Source organism: Procambarus clarkii, chromosome 13 (assembly GCF_040958095.1).
Source record: "Procambarus clarkii isolate CNS0578487 chromosome 13, FALCON_Pclarkii_2.0, whole genome shotgun sequence".
In the NCBI taxonomy this organism is placed as follows: Eukaryota; Metazoa; Arthropoda; class Malacostraca; order Decapoda; family Cambaridae; genus Procambarus; species Procambarus clarkii.
This window is the reverse complement of record NC_091162.1, coordinates 16,228,272-16,247,465: the sequence shown is the minus strand read 5'-3', so window position 1 is coordinate 16,247,465 and position 19,194 is coordinate 16,228,272. Positions and strand designations below refer to the sequence as shown.

The window sequence follows — 19,194 nt, the reverse complement described above, 5'->3', positions numbered from 1 at the left end:
CTAACCTAACCTAACCCAACTTTTTCGGCTACCTAACCTAACCCAACCTATAAAGATACGTTAGGTTAGGTTAGGTAGGGTTGGTTAGGTTCGGTCATATATCTAAGTTAATTTTACCTCCAATAAAAAAAAATTGACCTCATACATAATGAAATGGGTAGCTTTATTATTTCATAAGAAAAAAATTAGAGAAAATATATTAGTTCATGAAAACTTGGCTTATTAGGCAAATCGGGCCTTGCATAGTAGGCTGAGAAGTGCGTTCTGGCTACTAGGTACGACATATATATATATATATATATATATATATATGTCGTACCTAGTAGCCAGAACTCACTTCTCAGCCTACTATTCAAGGCCCGATTTGCCTAATAAGCCAAGTTTTCCTGAATTAATATATTTACTATAATTTTTTTCTTATGAAATGATAAAGCTACCCTTTTCACTATGTATGAGGTCAATTTTTTTTTATTGGAGTTAAAATTAACGTAGATATATGACCGAACCTAACCAACCCTACCTAACCTAACCTAACCTACATATATAGGTAAGGTTAGGTTAGGTAGCCAAAAAAAGCTAGGTTAGGTTAGGTTAGGTAGGTTAGGTAGACGAAAAAACATTAATTCATGAAAACTTGGCTTATTAGGCAAATCGGGCCTTGCATAGTAGGCTGAGAAGTGAGTTCTGGCTACTAGGTACGACATATATATATATATATATATATATATATATATATATATATATATATATATATATATATATATGAATGAAAACTCACACCCCAGAAGTGACTCGAACCCATACTCCCAGAAGCAACACAACTGGTAACTACAGGGCGCCTTAATCCGCTTGACCATCACGGCCGTCAAAGGAAGTGATAGCCGAGGCTATTTGAGCCACTTCCCCGACGGCAACTCGGATGGTAATCTTGGGCATAGCATTTCACCAAATCACCTCATTCTTTTGGGGCACACGTGAGGAACACAAATGCGAACAAGCCTGAATGGTCCCCAGGACTATATGCGAATGAAAACTCACACCCCAGAAGTGACTCGAACCCATACTCCCAGAAGCAACACAACTGGTAACTACAGGGCGCCTTAATCCGCTTGACCATCACGGCCGTCAAAGGAAGTGATAGCCGAGGCTATTTGAGCCACTTCCCCGACGGCAACTCGGATGGTAATCTTGGGCATAGCATTTCACCAAATCACCTCATTCTTTTGGGGCACACGTGAGGAACACAAATGCGAACAAGCCTGAATGGTCCCCAGGACTATATGCGAATGAAAACTCACACCCCAGAAGTGACTCGAACCCATACTCCCAGAAGCAACACAACTGGTAACTACAGGGCGCCTTAATCCGCTTGACCATCACGGCCGTCAAAGGAAGTGATAGCCGAGGCTATTTGAGCCACTTCCCCGACGGCAACTCGGATGGTAATCTTGGGCATAGCATTTCACCAAATCACCTCATTCTTTTGGGGCACACGTGAGGAACACAAATGCGAACAAGCCTGAATGGTCCCCAGGACTATATGCGAATGAAAACTCACACCCCAGAAGTGACTCGAACCCATACTCCCAGAAGCAACACAACTGGTAACTACAGGGCGCCTTAATCCGCTTGACCATCACGGCCGTCAAAGGAAGTGATAGCCGAGGCTATTTGAGCCACTTCCCCGACGGCAACTCGGATGGTAATCTTGGGCATAGCATTTCACCAAATCACCTCATTCTTTTGGGGCACACGTGAGGAACACAAATGCGAACAAGCCTGAATGGTCCCCAGGACTATATGCGAATGAAAACTCACACCCCAGAAGTGACTCGAACCCATACTCCCAGAAGCAACACAACTGGTAACTACAGGGCGCCTTAATCCGCTTGACCATCACGGCCGTCAAAGGAAGTGATAGCCGAGGCTATTTGAGCCACTTCCCCGACGGCAACTCGGATGGTAATCTTGGGCATAGCATTTCACCAAATCACCTCATTCTTTTGGGGCACACGTGAGGAACACAAATGCGAACAAGCCTGAATGGTCCCCAGGACTATATGCGAATGAAAACTCACACCCCAGAAGTGACTCGAACCCATACTCCCAGAAGCAACACAACTGGTAACTACAGGGCGCCTTAATCCGCTTGACCATCACGGCCGTCAAAGGAAGTGATAGCCGAGGCTATTTGAGCCACTTCCCCGACGGCAACTCGGATGGTAATCTTGGGCATAGCATTTCACCAAATCACCTCATTCTTTTGGGGCACACGTGAGGAACACAAATGCGAACAAGCCTGAATGGTCCCCAGGACTATATGCGAATGAAAACTCACACCCCAGAAGTGACTCGAACCCATACTCCCAGAAGCAACACAACTGGTAACTACAGGGCGCCTTAATCCGCTTGACCATCACGGCCGTCAAAGGAAGTGATAGCCGAGGCTATTTGAGCCACTTCCCCGACGGCAACTCGGATGGTAATCTTGGGCATAGCATTTCACCAAATCACCTCATTCTTTTGGGGCACACGTGAGGAACACAAATGCGAACAAGCCTGAATGGTCCCCAGGACTATATGCGAATGAAAACTCACACCCCAGAAGTGACTCGAACCCATACTCCCAGAAGCAACACAACTGGTAACTACAGGGCGCCTTAATCCGCTTGACCATCACGGCCGTCAAAGGAAGAATGCCCAAGATTACCATCCGAGTTGCCGTCGGGGAAGTGGCTCAAATAGCCTCGGCTATCACTTCCTTTGACGGCCGTGATGGTCAAGCGGATTAAGGCGCCCTGTAGTTACCAGTTGTGTTGCTTCTGGGAGTATGGGTTCGAGTCACTTCTGGGGTGTGAGTTTTCATTCGCATATAGTCCTGGGGACCATTCAGGCTTGTTCGCATTTGTGTTCCTCACGTGTGCCCCAAAAGAATGAGGTGATTTGGTGAAATGCTATGCCCAAGATTACCATCCGAGTTGCCGTCGGGGAAGTGGCTCAAATAGCCTCGGCTATCACTTCCTTTGACGGCCGTGATGGTCAAGCGGATTAAGGCGCCCTGTAGTTACCAGTTGTGTTGCTTCTGGGAGTATGGGTTCGAGTCACTTCTGGGGTGTGAGTTTTCATTCGCATATAGTCCTGGGGACCATTCAGGCTTGTTCGCATTTGTGTTCCTCACGTGTGCCCCAAAAGAATGAGGTGATTTGGTGAAATGCTATGCCCAAGATTACCATCCGAGTTGCCGTCGGGGAAGTGGCTCAAATAGCCTCGGCTATCACTTCCTTTGACGGCCGTGATGGTCAAGCGGATTAAGGCGCCCTGTAGTTACCAGTTGTGTTGCTTCTGGGAGTATGGGTTCGAGTCACTTCTGGGGTGTGAGTTTTCATTCGCATATAGTCCTGGGGACCATTCAGGCTTGTTCGCATTTGTGTTCCTCACGTGTGCCCCAAAAGAATGAGGTGATTTGGTGAAATGCTATGCCCAAGATTACCATCCGAGTTGCCGTCGGGGAAGTGGCTCAAATAGCCTCGGCTATCACTTCCTTTGACGGCCGTGATGGTCAAGCGGATTAAGGCGCCCTGTAGTTACCAGTTGTGTTGCTTCTGGGAGTATGGGTTCGAGTCACTTCTGGGGTGTGAGTTTTCATTCGCATATAGTCCTGGGGACCATTCAGGCTTGTTCGCATTTGTGTTCCTCACGTGTGCCCCAAAAGAATGAGGTGATTTGGTGAAATGCTATGCCCAAGATTACCATCCGAGTTGCCGTCGGGGAAGTGGCTCAAATAGCCTCGGCTATCACTTCCTTTGACGGCCGTGATGGTCAAGCGGATTAAGGCGCCCTGTAGTTACCAGTTGTGTTGCTTCTGGGAGTATGGGTTCGAGTCACTTCTGGGGTGTGAGTTTTCATTCGCATATAGTCCTGGGGACCATTCAGGCTTGTTCGCATTTGTGTTCCTCACGTGTGCCCCAAAAGAATGAGGTGATTTGGTGAAATGCTATGCCCAAGATTACCATCCGAGTTGCCGTCGGGGAAGTGGCTCAAATAGCCTCGGCTATCACTTCCTTTGACGGCCGTGATGGTCAAGCGGATTAAGGCGCCCTGTAGTTACCAGTTGTGTTGCTTCTGGGAGTATGGGTTCGAGTCACTTCTGGGGTGTGAGTTTTCATTCGCATATAGTCCTGGGGACCATTCAGGCTTGTTCGCATTTGTGTTCCTCACGTGTGCCCCAAAAGAATGAGGTGATTTGGTGAAATGCTATGCCCAAGATTACCATCCGAGTTGCCGTCGGGGAAGTGGCTCAAATAGCCTCGGCTATCACTTCCTTTGACGGCCGTGATGGTCAAGCGGATTAAGGCGCCCTGTAGTTACCAGTTGTGTTGCTTCTGGGAGTATGGGTTCGAGTCACTTCTGGGGTGTGAGTTTTCATTCGCATATAGTCCTGGGGACCATTCAGGCTTGTTCGCATTTGTGTTCCTCACGTGTGCCCCAAAAGAATGAGGTGATTTGGTGAAATGCTATGCCCAAGATTACCATCCGAGTTGCCGTCGGGGAAGTGGCTCAAATAGCCTCGGCTATCACTTCCTTTGACGGCCGTGATGGTCAAGCGGATTAAGGCGCCCTGTAGTTACCAGTTGTGTTGCTTCTGGGAGTATGGGTTCGAGTCACTTCTGGGGTGTGAGTTTTCATTCGCATATAGTCCTGGGGACCATTCAGGCTTGTTCGCATTTGTGTTCCTCACGTGTGCCCCAAAAGAATGAGGTGATTTGGTGAAATGCTATGCCCAAGATTACCATCCGAGTTGCCGTCGGGGAAGTGGCTCAAATAGCCTCGGCTATCACTTCCTTTGACGGCCGTGATGGTCAAGCGGATTAAGGCGCCCTGTAGTTACCAGTTGTGTTGCTTCTGGGAGTATGGGTTCGAGTCACTTCTGGGGTGTGAGTTTTCATTCGCATATAGTCCTGGGGACCATTCAGGCTTGTTCGCATTTGTGTTCCTCACGTGTGCCCCAAAAGAATGAGGTGATTTGGTGAAATGCTATGCCCAAGATTACCATCCGAGTTGCCGTCGGGGAAGTGGCTCAAATAGCCTCGGCTATCACTTCCTTTGACGGCCGTGATGGTCAAGCGGATTAAGGCGCCCTGTAGTTACCAGTTGTGTTGCTTCTGGGAGTATGGGTTCGAGTCACTTCTGGGGTGTGAGTTTTCATTCGCATATAGTCCTGGGGACCATTCAGGCTTGTTCGCATATATATATATATATATATATATATATATATATATATATATATATATATATATATATATATATATATATATATATATGTTCCCTTGGCGCGGTGGTAGAGCACTCGCCCGGTGTTTCGCAAGCGCTTTGGCCTGGGTTCGTATTCTGGCCGGGGAGGATTGACTGGGCGCCAATCCATAACTGTATCCTCCGTTCACCCACCAGTGAATGGGTACCTGGTTGTTAAACGATCTGGCGGGTCGTATTCCGGGGTTTAATTAGGATTATAGACCTGCCCGAAACGCTATGCGTTCTAGTGGCTTTACAAGAATGTAACAACTCTTGTATATATATAAATAAATAATAAATTAATAAATAAACCGTCTGGTGTACGATTTGACCATACCCTATAGCCTAGGGAACCCACATTCTCCTAATTCAAATTCTCAACCTAATACATTCTATCAGGATCTATCCTATTCACTCTCGATCTACGACGTTCAAACCACATAACTAAACATATAGAATGTGATAAATCCCTCCTCGCCTTCAGACGCAGGTTGACAGCTGTGCCACTGGGTCAGGACCAAGTATCGTTATCTTGAGATGATTTCGGGGCTTTAGTGTCCCCGCGGCCCGGTCCTCGACCAGGCCTCCACCCCCAGGAAGCAGCCCGTGACAGCTGACTAACATCCAGGTACCTATTTACTGCTAGGTAACAGGGGCATAGGGTGAAAGAAACTCTGCCCATTGTTTCTCGCCGGCGCCTGGGATCGAACCCAGGACCACAGGATCACAAATCCAGCGTGCTGTCCGCTCGGCCGACCGGCTCACTAAACTTTGTCCCACTTTGTCGTGGGACAAAATGAATAAGGAACAGGATAGACGAAGCCTATCCGCTGTTATTGTTGTGTAGCTGATGTGTATTTTTTTTAATGTGTATTGCCTGGTATAGAGTACCAGAGGTCCCGGTGAACATGGTGAACATGATGAACATGTCGTGTGAACACTGAGAACACCGACCACCAAGTAAGCAACCGCCTTGTTTAGGAGTCTTAAGAATACAACCGGAAGCAGTTGACCAAATCCCGTGGTACCTATTGACTGCCAGGTGAACAGAGACATCAGGTGAATAGTGCTCAAATATTTGGCCCTGCTCGGGAATCGAACCTACGTACGGTCGGTTGTGAGCCGAGATAGCGCTATATATATATATATATATATATATATATATATATATATATATATATATATATATATATATATATATATATATATGTATATATATATATATATATATATATATATATATATATATATATATATATCACCACTTATATATATATATATATATACACATTTAGTTAAATACTTTAGTTATTGTTAATATTAGTGTATGTGGGTATATCCATATTGTATTATTAGTATATAATCAATGACACTAAGAGCAACAATAACAAAGCCACGTGGTCTCCACCTCTACACAACGACGTCATTAACTGCACCGTGCAACGGCATAATCAAAGTCTTGCAAGGAGGAATGTTTACACAATTGTCTTGTAAGGTTCACGTGGTAAGAGGAAGGGGCGAGATGTTGACAAGTTGAGGGAGGGTTGACAGCTGGCGTGGGACACAACCAGGTGTCTCTGTCTGTCTGTCTGTCTCTCTCTCTCTCTCTCTCTCTCTCTTTCTCTTTCTCTTTCTCTCTCTCTCTCTCTCTCTCTCTCTCTCTCTCTCTCTCTCTCTTTCTCTCTCTCTCTCTCTCTCTCTCTCTCTCTCTCTCTCTCTCTCTCTCTCTCTCTCTCTCTCTCTCTCTCTCTCTCTCTCTCTCTCTCTCTCTTTCTCTCTCTCTCTCTCTCTCTCTCTCTCTCTCTCTCTCTCTCTCTCTCTCTCTCTCTCTCTCTCTCTCTCTCTCTCTCTCTCTCTCTCTCTCTCTCTCTCTCTTTCTCTCTCTCTCTCTCTCTCTCTCTCTCTCTCTCTCTCTCTCTCTCTCTCTCTCTCTCTCTCTCTCTCTCTCTCTCTCTCTCTCTCTCTCTCTCTTTCTCTCTCTCTCTCTCTCTTTCACTTAGAAATAGCGACTGGATTAACCTAATCTAGTAGTGTAGTGCATAAAAACATGCACGTGTGGCGGCACACATGTGACGGTGCACATGTGGAGATACACATGTAGCGGTACATATTTTGAACTTGAAGGTGAACGTGTACAATGTTACATAACACTGTTCTGTAACATTGTACACGTTCATCTATACAGGTAGACGGAAGCAAGAAGGAAGAAGGGTAAAGAAAACGGGGGAGGCGAAGGAAAGCGAGGAGGAAAACAGGAACACAAAAACAGAGAGATTAAGGCGGTGTTGAGTAGGTCACGAGGCTGGTCCGAGTAGTACGGGGCCCACTTTCTGTCTCCTAGACCTGCTCCTCACACCTCTGCCACCACCACTACCACCATCATCACCACACTCATCACACCACATCACCAACACCATCACCAACACCATCACCACTATATACCACTATCACCACATTACCATTGAAAACTTATATAATACGCCTGTGAACACATGAAAGTATTCTCACTGAGAACAACAAAGACATATGTGAGGAGTTCAACAGAAGATTCTAAAATATCAATAAAATCAAAGGCACGTGAGAAACCAATGTGTTGTCTGAGGAGGTGGTAACACACCTGGAGGAGCTGGACGCAGCCACACCTGCACATCACCGGGCTACTGAGGACGACAGAACAGTCACGGTTGAAGAGGTGTTGTCCTTGGAGTTCAGTCCCATCACCCAAGTTGTTCCGGAGGGATGTGAGTGATCGATCCGATGGAGGTTCCTGAATTGACCTGGGGGCCAGATTCACGAAGCAGTTACGCAAGCACTTACGAACCTGTACATCTTTTCTCAATCTTCGGCGGCTTTGTTTACAATTATTAAACAGTTAGTGAGCTCCGAATCACACGGAGGCTGTTTATAACAATAACAACAGTTGATTGGCAAGTTTTCACGCTTGTAAATTGTTTAATAAATGTAACCAAAGCCGTCAAAGATTGAGGAAAGATGTACAGGTTCGTAAGTACTTGCGTAACTGCTTCGAGAATCTGGCGGCTTGTCATTATTATCTCTGTAATTTGTCATTCTCTTTTTAACTCCGGTTAAACACATTTGTGATCCCACCTGCCTTGCTCTCCCATCATTCCTTTCTCTTGCATTTTGTCGACTTTTACGCCATGTCAATATTTTTTGTGGTAGGCTTGTTTGTTGTTGTTAAAGATTTGCTACCTGGAGCAACAGTTGCAAGTAGCACGGGCTATGGTGAGCCCGTTTTTTTGTGGCAGGCGCTTGCTGTCTGTGTATATTAAGTGGGTACTGTCTCGCCAGCACCTCCACGATCACCTTGAGTTGGTTCCCAGGGTCAGTACCTCCGTAAGCATGTCTCTGACCCGGGCCGGGTTTTAGCAAGTATTCTCGTAACCTCTTACGAAACCTGTCCATCTTTCAACAAGTATGATCGGGTTGTTTATCTTTATCCAATGGTTTATGAGTTTGGGAACGTCACAACGCGGGGTTATTATTGTTATATACAACCTCATATAGCGCTTCGGAGCTCTTAAGCTGTTTAGTGAATGTTAACAACCCGGCAGTATTGTTGTAAGATGTACAGATTTCGTAAATGTATGGTGAATCCTGGCTCAGGATTACTGGTCGGTTGTCTGAGCAACCAGTCAGTTAGACGTCGCTGTTTGTACTCTTTTTACATACGAATTACAACCCGGTTGACCAAGGTATCCTGTCAATCACCCAGCCGCTCCTGTCAGCTGCAAGAGACAGGAGCGTCCAGCTGGACTCCCACACTGGCCAGGATTGAGCACAGGACGGGACTCCATGATGAAATGTTGCTAGCGTTCTTTTGAAGGGTTTTATGATGCACGTTGTGGTGGTGTTTATGTGTATATTCCTGCTCGCTGCGTGGCCACCATGATGGAGAAGAGCTGCTTGAGGTAATTTTAGGGATTCAGGGATGATATAGGGGGGAAGAGGGGGGTCTAGGCTCCTCCATAAGGGGAGCTTGAGATGGAGGCTTCACGTGGTGCTTGAAAGGGTATATCACGCTGGTGGTCAGGTACCGTGATTGGCAGGTGTCGGTATTATATTTATGAATTTGTCAAAATCCAACACACACCACCATGCTTCCACCAGAGTCGACAAAATGTCAGGAAATACTGGTACTCTGTTCGGGGGTCAACTAGTAGGGTACATTGAAAGAAGAAGGTGTGGAAGCCACCTCCATCCATAACTTTAAGGTCTGATTTGTCAAAGAATTCGCACGTTAGAATTGTTAAATATTAACATAAAGGGGTAGAACAAGGCTTGTAGGTTGGGGGATGCAGAGCTAGATCTCAGTATCCCGTAGGTTACTGGTAGGTAAGTTCACCACTACATTACCACACCACCACCACCACACAACCACCACACCACCACACCACCACCACCACACCACCACCACCACACCACCACATCACCACCACACCACATCACCACCACACCACTACCACCACACCACCACCACCACACCACCACACCACCACCACCACCACACCACCACACCACCACCTGTTGAAAGAAAGCCGGGAAACAGAAGCTATCTCAAGGAAAAACAAGGCCAATAAAAGAGAAAATACAAGCAGTAGATAACGGAGGCGACAAACAAGGCGAACAAGCAAAAAAGCCGGAAAGGTGAGTCACCAGAGAATGAGAGATTATCATCAGAGATATCTACTCAATCTTGTCACTCATCGTAGACCATCTTCCGAGTAGATTGTCCACTACGTAGACTGTCTACCTCGCGGGCTGTACTCACCTAGTTGTGCTTGCGGGGGGTTGAGCTCTGGCTCTTTGGTCCCGCCACTCAACCGTCAATCAACTGGTGTACAGATTCCTGAGCCTACTTGGCTCTATCATATCTACATTCGAAACTGTGTATGGAGTCAGCCTCCACCACATCACTGCCTAATGCATTCCATCTGTTAACTACTCTGACACTGAAAAAGTTCTTTCTAACGTCTCTGTGGCTCATGTGGGTACTCAGTTTCCACCTGTGTCCCCTTGTTCGCTTTCTACCAGTGTTGAATAGTTTATCTTTATCTACCCTGTCAATTCCTCTGAGAATTTTGTAGGTAGTGATCATGTCTCCCCCTTACTCTTCTGTCTTCTAGTGTCATGAGGTGCATTTCTCACAGCCTTTCTTCGTAACTCATGCCTCTTAGTTCTGGGACTAGTCTAGTGGCATATCTCTGAACTTTTTCAAGTTTTGCCTTGTGCTTGACAAGATACGGGCTCCATGCTGGGGCCGCATACTCCAGTATTGGTCTTACATATGTGGTATACAAGATTCTGAACAGCCTCGCATATGCCTCAGACGTTATTCTTTTGATGTGGGCTTCAGGAGACAGGTTTGGTGTGATATCAACTCCTAGATCTTTCTCTCTGTCCGTTTCATGAAGGACTTCATCTCCTATTCTGTATCCTGTATCTGGCCTCCTGTTTCCACCGCCTAGTTTCATTACCTTACATATACTCGGGTTGAACTTTAGTAGCCATTTGTTGGATCATTCATGTCTACCAGGCGGGCTGCCCACCTGGCTCCACCTGGTGGAAAATGCTCAGAAAATCTGTCTTTGCAAAAAAATAATAATATTGAACTGATGACGATAGATTCTGGCATATACAGAGACGACAGAAAACGGTGTAATGTTCTATCGAGTCAACAGAAAACGGCGTGAAGTTCTTGGAGTCAACAGAAAAGGGTGTGATGTTCTTGGAGTCAACAGAAAACGGTGTGAAGTTCTTGGAGTCAACAGAAAACGGTATGATGTTCTTGGAGTCAACAGAAAACGGTTCTCATTATTTAGTTGTACCATGTGGGAAGTGGGAAGGGGAATGACATCATTATACCACTGTGGTGTGAGAGGAGTGAGAGGGGGAGAGGAGGGGGGGGGGGGGGTCGTTGGTGGGGGGGGGATGGAGAGTCGTTGGTGAGGGGAGGGAATGGGGGGGGTCGTCGTTGGTGGTGGGGGGCACTTCGGTAATTGCTCGGCATCATAACACCCCAAATAAAAAAAAAACAGAATCGATTTATGGCACATTTAGAGCGCATAAATGTTGTCAGAGATTAGAATGTTGTCATGGTTTATGGAAGGAAAATTCGGCGTTTAATTGATGTACAAAAACCGAACACGTAACATTATTTCCATGAAACACAAATCATACAAACTTATATCATTCTCGCATTAACAAGCGATCAGTACAATTCTGAACAACACTTAGAGCCTAAAAGAACAAAAAAAAAAACATGAAACGGGAATGTTTTATGTTAAAAACCGCGAAATTAAAGTATAGTCGAATTCCTCGTGTTTAGTGAGATGCAGTCTCGGAGATGACACAGATTCCGGAGGCTGTACAGTGACGCTCACATCCCTGATTAACCCAGCGTAAATAATGGTAATGACAGCTCTCGAATTTAGGATAAAAACTTGCACTGTTGGGGGAGGGGGGGGGGGGTAAAGAATTCTTAGTGTATCTCACCGGAGTGAGTCCGTGCACTGTTGTTTGGTTCTTGGTTCGGAAGCCTTTGTCTGTTGCATGTGATTAAGAAGTCAAAATAATTATTATGGGATCTGTTGTCTGTAAAACGGGCAAATGTTGTTAAAGATTCGCTACCTGGAACAAAGTTCCAAGTAGCACGGGCTATGGTGAGCCCGCAGGAAGTATTTAGCAAAAACGTTGTTAAAAGATTCGCTACTTGGAACAAAACGTTCCAAGTAGCACGGGATATGGTGAGCCCGCAGGAAGTATTTAGCAAAAACGTTGTTAAAAGATTCGCTACTTGGAACAAAACGTTCCAAGTAGCACGGGATATGGTGAGCCCGCAGGATGTATTTAGCAAAAAGTGATTTAATGGGTTAACTATTGGGTCGTATGCGTAGGTAAATGTGTGGGTGTTTGAGCGTAAGAGGGATGTAAGTACCCGCGCTACACCCACGTGTATGATAAGTGTACGCAGATGGACGGAAATCTTCAACATAGTGTCGTCACACATCATTTAGATACTATATGTCTATAAAACCCCTACAGGGGCCGGTGTCTGACTGGACAGCACGCTGGACGCGTGATCCTGTGGTCCAGGGTTCGATTCCCGGCGCCGGCGAGAAACAAATGGCCAGAGTTTCTGTTACCCTGATGCTCCTGTTGCCTAGCAGTAAATAGGTACCTGAGAGTTAGTCAGCTGTCACAGGCTGCTTCCTGATGTGTGTGTTGTGGTGTGAAAAAAAAAACGTAGTTAGTAAACAGTTGATTGACAGTTGAGAGGCGGGCCGAAAGAGCAACGCTCAATCCCCTCAAGCACAACTAGGTGAATACACACACACACACACACACACACACACACACACACACACATATATTGGGGATAAACTTGGGGATATATATATATATATATATATATATATATATATATATATATATATATATATATATATATATATATATATATATATATATATATATATATATATATATATCCCCAAGTTTCATAAAGTGAAAACATTAATAAAAAAACCCACTTCCAGCCAAGTCAGCATCACAATCTTTCTGTAATTCCCCCCAAAAAAGGGAGATGATTAACCTGGCCCTCTGCTACTGCTCCATTGAGGCTAACAGGTGCTACTTGCTCCCAGATACAAGCACCTGCCCTAATGTTACCTGGTTAACAAGTAGCAATTTACTCTCAGGTGAGGAAGGGGGGGGGGGGAGCGGGAGGAGGAGGAGGATTTAGTGTATAACTCCAATGGTCTTTTTTTTTTTTACAGTAGCGTCGTAAATTGACATGTGGTAGTGAGTATATCTTGTGAGTGAAAGCTGGGTTTTCTCCTCTCTCTCTCTCTCTCTCTCTCTCTCTCTCTCTCTCTCTCTCTCTCTCTCTCTCTCTCTCTCTCTCTCTCTCTCTCTCTCTCTCTCTCTCTCTCTCTCTCTCCCACCTACACAGCTGCTCTCATATCTCGGTCATCAATCAATATTAATATTGATTGATGGATTCTCAATAGATTTGAACTAAAGAAGTTCATCTCCTCATCTCCTCCCGAGGCTCGACTTGTGATAACTTGGCCCAACAGACTGTTGGTGCTTGGAGCGGCGCCCACACATCCACTACAGCCTGGTTGGTCCGGCACTTCTTAAAGGAGGGGGTGTCTGAATGTTTCTAAAACATGACCACTTGTGGGAGGGGGAGAGACTGATAGACAGAGTGGGGGGGTGATAGACAGAGTGGGGGGGGCTGATAGACAGAGAGACAGGTGGGGAGGGGGGACTTGGCTGTCGTTGGAGGGCCCCGTCGGGCACTTTCACAATTAGAGTTACTGAGAGATGGATGACTCCTGAGGTGAACTGAAGCATTGATATGCGGGGAGGGACTCCACCAGCACCATCATCACTTTCTCCACCACCACCACTACCACCATCACCACCACTACCACCACCATCACCACCACTACCACCACCATCACTACCACCACCATCACCACCACTACCACCACCACCACTACCACCACCACCATCACCACCACTACCACCACCATCACCACTACCACCACCACCACCACTACCACCATCACCACCACTACCACCACCATCACCACCACTACCACCACCATCACCACCACTACCACCACCATCACCACCACTACCACCACCACTACCACCACCATCACCACCACTACCACCACCATCACCACCACTACCACCACCATCACCACCACTACCACCACCATCACCACCACTACCACCACCACCACCACCACCATCACCACCACTACCACCATCACCACCACTACCAGTACCATCACCACCACTACCACCACCATCACCACTACCACCACCACCATCACCACTACCACCACCACCACCACCACTACCACCACCATCACCACCACTACCACCACCATCACCACTACCACCACCACCACCACTACCACCATCACCACCACTACCACCATCACCACCACTACCACCACCATCACCACCACTACCACCACCACCATCACCACCACTACCACCACCATCACCACCACTACGACCACCATCACCACCACTACCACCACCACTACCACCACCACTACCACCACTACCACCACCATCACCACCACTACCACAGTCACCATCATCACTATTCTCACCCAATCTTAACTCTTGGCTTCAGGTAAGTACACACATACATCCCTGTTGTGTTTGCCCAAAATATCACCATATAATTCAACAAGAGACTGGACGTAATGTCCTTGTCAGTGGTTTGGTCTTGGACTTACGGCCTATTACCCTATAGAAGCTAGTCAACCAGCAAGAAAACTTTGCACCTAAACATATATAAAAAGTTGTTGTTGTTTAATAAGATTCGCTACTCGGAGCAAAAAAGTTCCCAAGTAGCACGGGCTATGGTGAGCCCGTGACTGCAGTAAACTCTCAAATTAAACGCTCACAGTACACTCGCCGTCATTGATATATATATTTGAAATATATCGCATATCGTTTAGTAATTCTAGGTGACCACGAAGCCTATATTACAACTAGTTTGTCTAACCAGAAAGGTATAGTCACCCCCTCCAAGCTTCCCACTTAATCCATTGAGACATGCATATAGAAAACGCCAAAATTAATATTCTTTAATTTATTCTAATGCTTAACATTATTAATATCTCCTGTCGATTGCAACACTTTTAGTCTTTTCTTGGATTTTACCCAACAAGTTTTTCTAAAGCCATGACCAGAAATCGACCAGTGTTGAATGCTCTATAATCTAAATTTGTGTTTTGTTTTAATATTATAAGCACGAAATTGGATTTTGGTAATGGACTTTCCTTAATAAAACAGGATTTTTTTTTCCAGTATGTTCAGCTATAAAACGTCATGTTAACTTATTCTCCTGTCTTAGGTAGGAGATAAGGTGACAGGAGTAGACAGGAGGAGACAGATTATCGCCTGTCTCTTTGCTTATATCGTTAATAGATGAACTGGTTGATATATTAGACGCCTTCACGGGACAGGATTTATACGAGTTTCCCCTCTTGGGTCTACCAGCTTACCAAAATCGTCTCTAAAACAGCCTGGTTGATCTAACCAACACATTATTTACATAACGAGATAGACATGAGGTCAGATGGGTTTGAATGGATGTAAATAGCAATAAGCTATAAGTAAATTAGGATGTAAATACCGCATATGATCCCATATAGACCTTTCGGAGATTCCCTAATTCTGTGTTGAGGCGATTCACATTATTGTTGACGTCCTCAGTTAAAACTGGATGTGTACAACCACGTACAACCACGTACAACCACGTGCAACCACGTGCAATTGCACAGACGTCTGGGATTAACTTTAAGATACATTCAAGTGAAGGCAGGACTATCTACCCTGACAATACCTGTTTCTTAAAGAGGGGTGGTTCGTTTGAGTCATATATGGATTAATAACTTGTTAACGTGCGGCCAATTACCTGAATTTACCTGAGAGGTCATTATCTCTAGAGTCCTCGAAGGGGGGCCACAATCTGCCCCCGTCGGGGACAGGAAGGCTTCAGCTGCCATGTTGACGCTACGCAGATTCCGGTCACATTCAGTAATTGCTCTGACACACACACACACACACACACACACACACACACACACACACACACACACACACACACACACACACACACACACACACACACACACACACACGCACACACGCACATACACACACACACACACACACACACACACACACACACACACACACACACACACACACACACACACACACACACACGCACGCGCACACACACACACACACACACACACACACACACACACACACACACACACACACACACACACACACACACACACACACATATCTCTGACATTCAAATGCTTGTTACTTAGTAAATAAAGGTAAAACAGACAGACTTAAACAGGGCTGGTTCGTGCCGCTACTGACATCCTTCTCTCAAGGAGTTGCTCAAGTTTTTGTTACATATTTCTCGAGTAGGCGAGACAGAGAACCAGTTACTCTCTCGCTGAGAGAGAGAGAGAGAGAGAGAGAGAGAGAGAGAGAGAGAGAGAGAGAGAGAGAGAGAGAGAGAGAGAGAGAGAGAGAGACAGAGAACCAGTTACTCTCGCTGAGAGAGAGAGAGAGAGAGAGAGAGAGAGAGAGAGAGAGAGAGAGAGAGAGAGAGAGAGAGAGAGAGAGAGAGAGAGAGAGAGAGAGAGAGAGAGGGGTCTGTGCGTAGCGTTGAGAAGAGAGAGAAAGGGAGGGGAGGGGGGAGAAGGGGGAGGGGGGGGGGAGAAGGGGGAGAGAGGGGGGGTCTGACCCATCAGAGTGCATCTTGCATGTAAGTTGAGACGCAATAAGTCGGGTCTTATCAACAGGGTAACGAGTGATAGTTAGGGGTCATATTGGTTCGAAAGAGCTAGCAGAGAGCCAGCTTGGTTGCTTAGAGCTAGTTAAGAGTCACCAGGGTTGTTAAGGGCTAGTTAAGAGTCATCAGGGTTGTTAAGGGGTAGTTAAGAGCCACCAGGGTTGTTAAGGGGTAGTTAAGAGTCACCAGGGTTGTTAAGGGGTAGTTAAGAGTCACCAGGGTTGTTAAGGGGTAGTTAAGAGTCACCAGGGTTGTTAAGAGCTAGTTAAGAGTCACCAGGGTTGTTAAGGGCTAGTTAAGAGTCACCAGGGTTGTTAAGAGCTAGTTAAGAGTCACCAGGGTTGTTAAGAGCTAGTTAAGAGTCACCAGGGTTGTTAAGAGCTAGTTAAGAGTCACCAGGGTTGTTAAGAGCTAGTTAAGAGTCACCAGGGTTGTTAAGGGGTAGTTAAGAGTCACCAGGGTTGTTAAGAGCTAGTTAAGAGTCACCAGGGTTGTTACGGGCTAGTTAAGAGTCACCAGGGTTGTTAAGAGCTAGTTAAGAGTCACCAGGGTTGTTAAGGGCTAGTTAAGAGTCACCAGGGTTGTTAAGAGCTAGTTAAGAGTCACCAGGGTTGTTAAGAGTCACCAGGGTTGTTAAGAGCTAGTTAAGAGTCACCAGGGTTGTTAAGAGTCACCAGGGTTGTTAAGAGCTAGTTAAGAGTCACCAGGGTTGTTAAGAGCTAGTTAAGAGCAGCAAGAAGAGCTCACCAGTCGCCAGTGGTTTATCAAGAGTCACTAAGCTTGGAGACCCAGCACCAGTGCCAGGTGGAGGGCAGCAACAGTGCCAGGTGGAGGGCAGCAACAGTGCCAGGTGGAGGGCAGCAACAGTGCCAGGTGGAGGGCAGCAACAGTGCCAGGTGGAGGGCAGCAACAGTGCCAGGTGGAGGGCAGCAACAGTGCCAGGTGGAGGGCACCACCAGTGCCAGGTGGAGGGCAGCACCAGTGCTAGGTGGAGGGCAGCAACAGTGCCAGGTGGAGGGCAGCAACAGTGCCAGGTGGAGGGCAGCAACAGTGCCAGGTGGAGGGCAGCACCAGTGCCAGGTGGAGGGCAGCAACAGTGCCAGGTGGAGGGCAGCAACAGTGCCAGGTGGAGGGCAGCACCAGTGCCAGGTGGAGGGCAGCACCAGTGCCAGGTGGAGGGCAGCAACAGTGCCAGGTAGAGGGCAGCACCAGTGCCAGGTGGAGGGCAGCAACAGTGCCAGGTGGAGGGCAGCACCAGTGCCAGGTGGAGGGCAGCACCAGTGCCAGGTGGAGGGCAGCAACAGTGCCAGGTGGAGGGCAGCAACAGTGCCAGGTGGAGGGCAGCAACAGTGCCAGGTGGAGGGCAGCAACAGTGCCAGGTGGAGGGCAGCAACAGTGCCAGGTGGAGGGCAGCAACAGTGCCAGGTGGAGGGCAGCAACAGTGCCAGGTGGAGGGCAGCATCTGGGAATAATCAATAGACTTCTCAGCTCGTCCTGGGAGGTCCAAGCCACACACATGGAGAAAGTGGTGATCGATCACAAGCCCCAGAACCCCCTCCCCCCCCTTTCACCCCCTACTATCACCCCCTACTCTCACCCCCTACTCTCACCCCCTACTCTCACCCCCTACTATCACCCCCTACTCTCATTCCCTACTCTCACCCCCTACTCTCACCCCCTACTCTCACCCCCTACTCTCACCCCCTACTATCACCCCCTACTCTCACCCCCTACTATCACCCCCTACACTCACCCCCTACTCTCATTCCCTACTCTCACCCCCTACTCTCACCCCCTACTCTCACCCCCTACTCTCACCCCCTACTCTCACCCCCTACTCTCACCCCCTACTATCACCCCCTACTCTCACCCCCTACTATCACCCCCTACTCTCACCCCCTACTATCACCCCCTACACTCACCCCCACCACCCTCCCCAACCCTCCATGTTTTCTTAATATCAAGAATGTGCATCTCGTAGCCATTACTGTCACCTTAGAATCTTCAGAGATGCTGTATAAATTACCCTAACTACATTCCTAGCCCCGTAACTACCGGTAGTTAGTCGGTAGCTGACCTGTTTTTATGTCTTCCTTGTACTGATGGATGGAGGCGGGAGATGGGGTACAGGGGTCTACTGCAGAGTGATGGATGGGAGGGATAGAGATGGATATTGATGGAGGATTGGGGGGCTGGGGGATGGAACTGGAGGTGGAGCGCGCTGGTATAATTGTATACTGTCTACTCTGGATGGTCAGTTTACCCGTATGTCCTCTTGTTTGCTATTGTTTACATCGACAGTCTCTTTTGTGTAGTATTTAAGTGACCGTAAAGACTTTTGTGTATATCTTCCTTCCTTGCCAGGCTTTTTTTTCTCACCTCCAGCCTATTGGGGCCCTTTTCTGTGCCTTTTCTCTCAATTGCTCAATGTTCCTTTCGATTTCTCCCTTTTTAAATATCATCATACTGGTAAACTCTTTTAATGTCACTATGTCACTTTAAACTGTTTTCATTTCATG

The 19,194-nt window shown here is 46.9% G+C and overlaps 1 protein-coding gene across 1 annotated transcript in view; it reads right to left on the bottom strand.

Moving 5' to 3' along the window:
• mus201 (rad2 superfamily protein mus201) overlaps nt 1-19,194 on the bottom strand; it is a 480,107-nt gene that overhangs the window by 317,044 nt on the left and 143,869 nt on the right. The window lies entirely within an intron of this gene.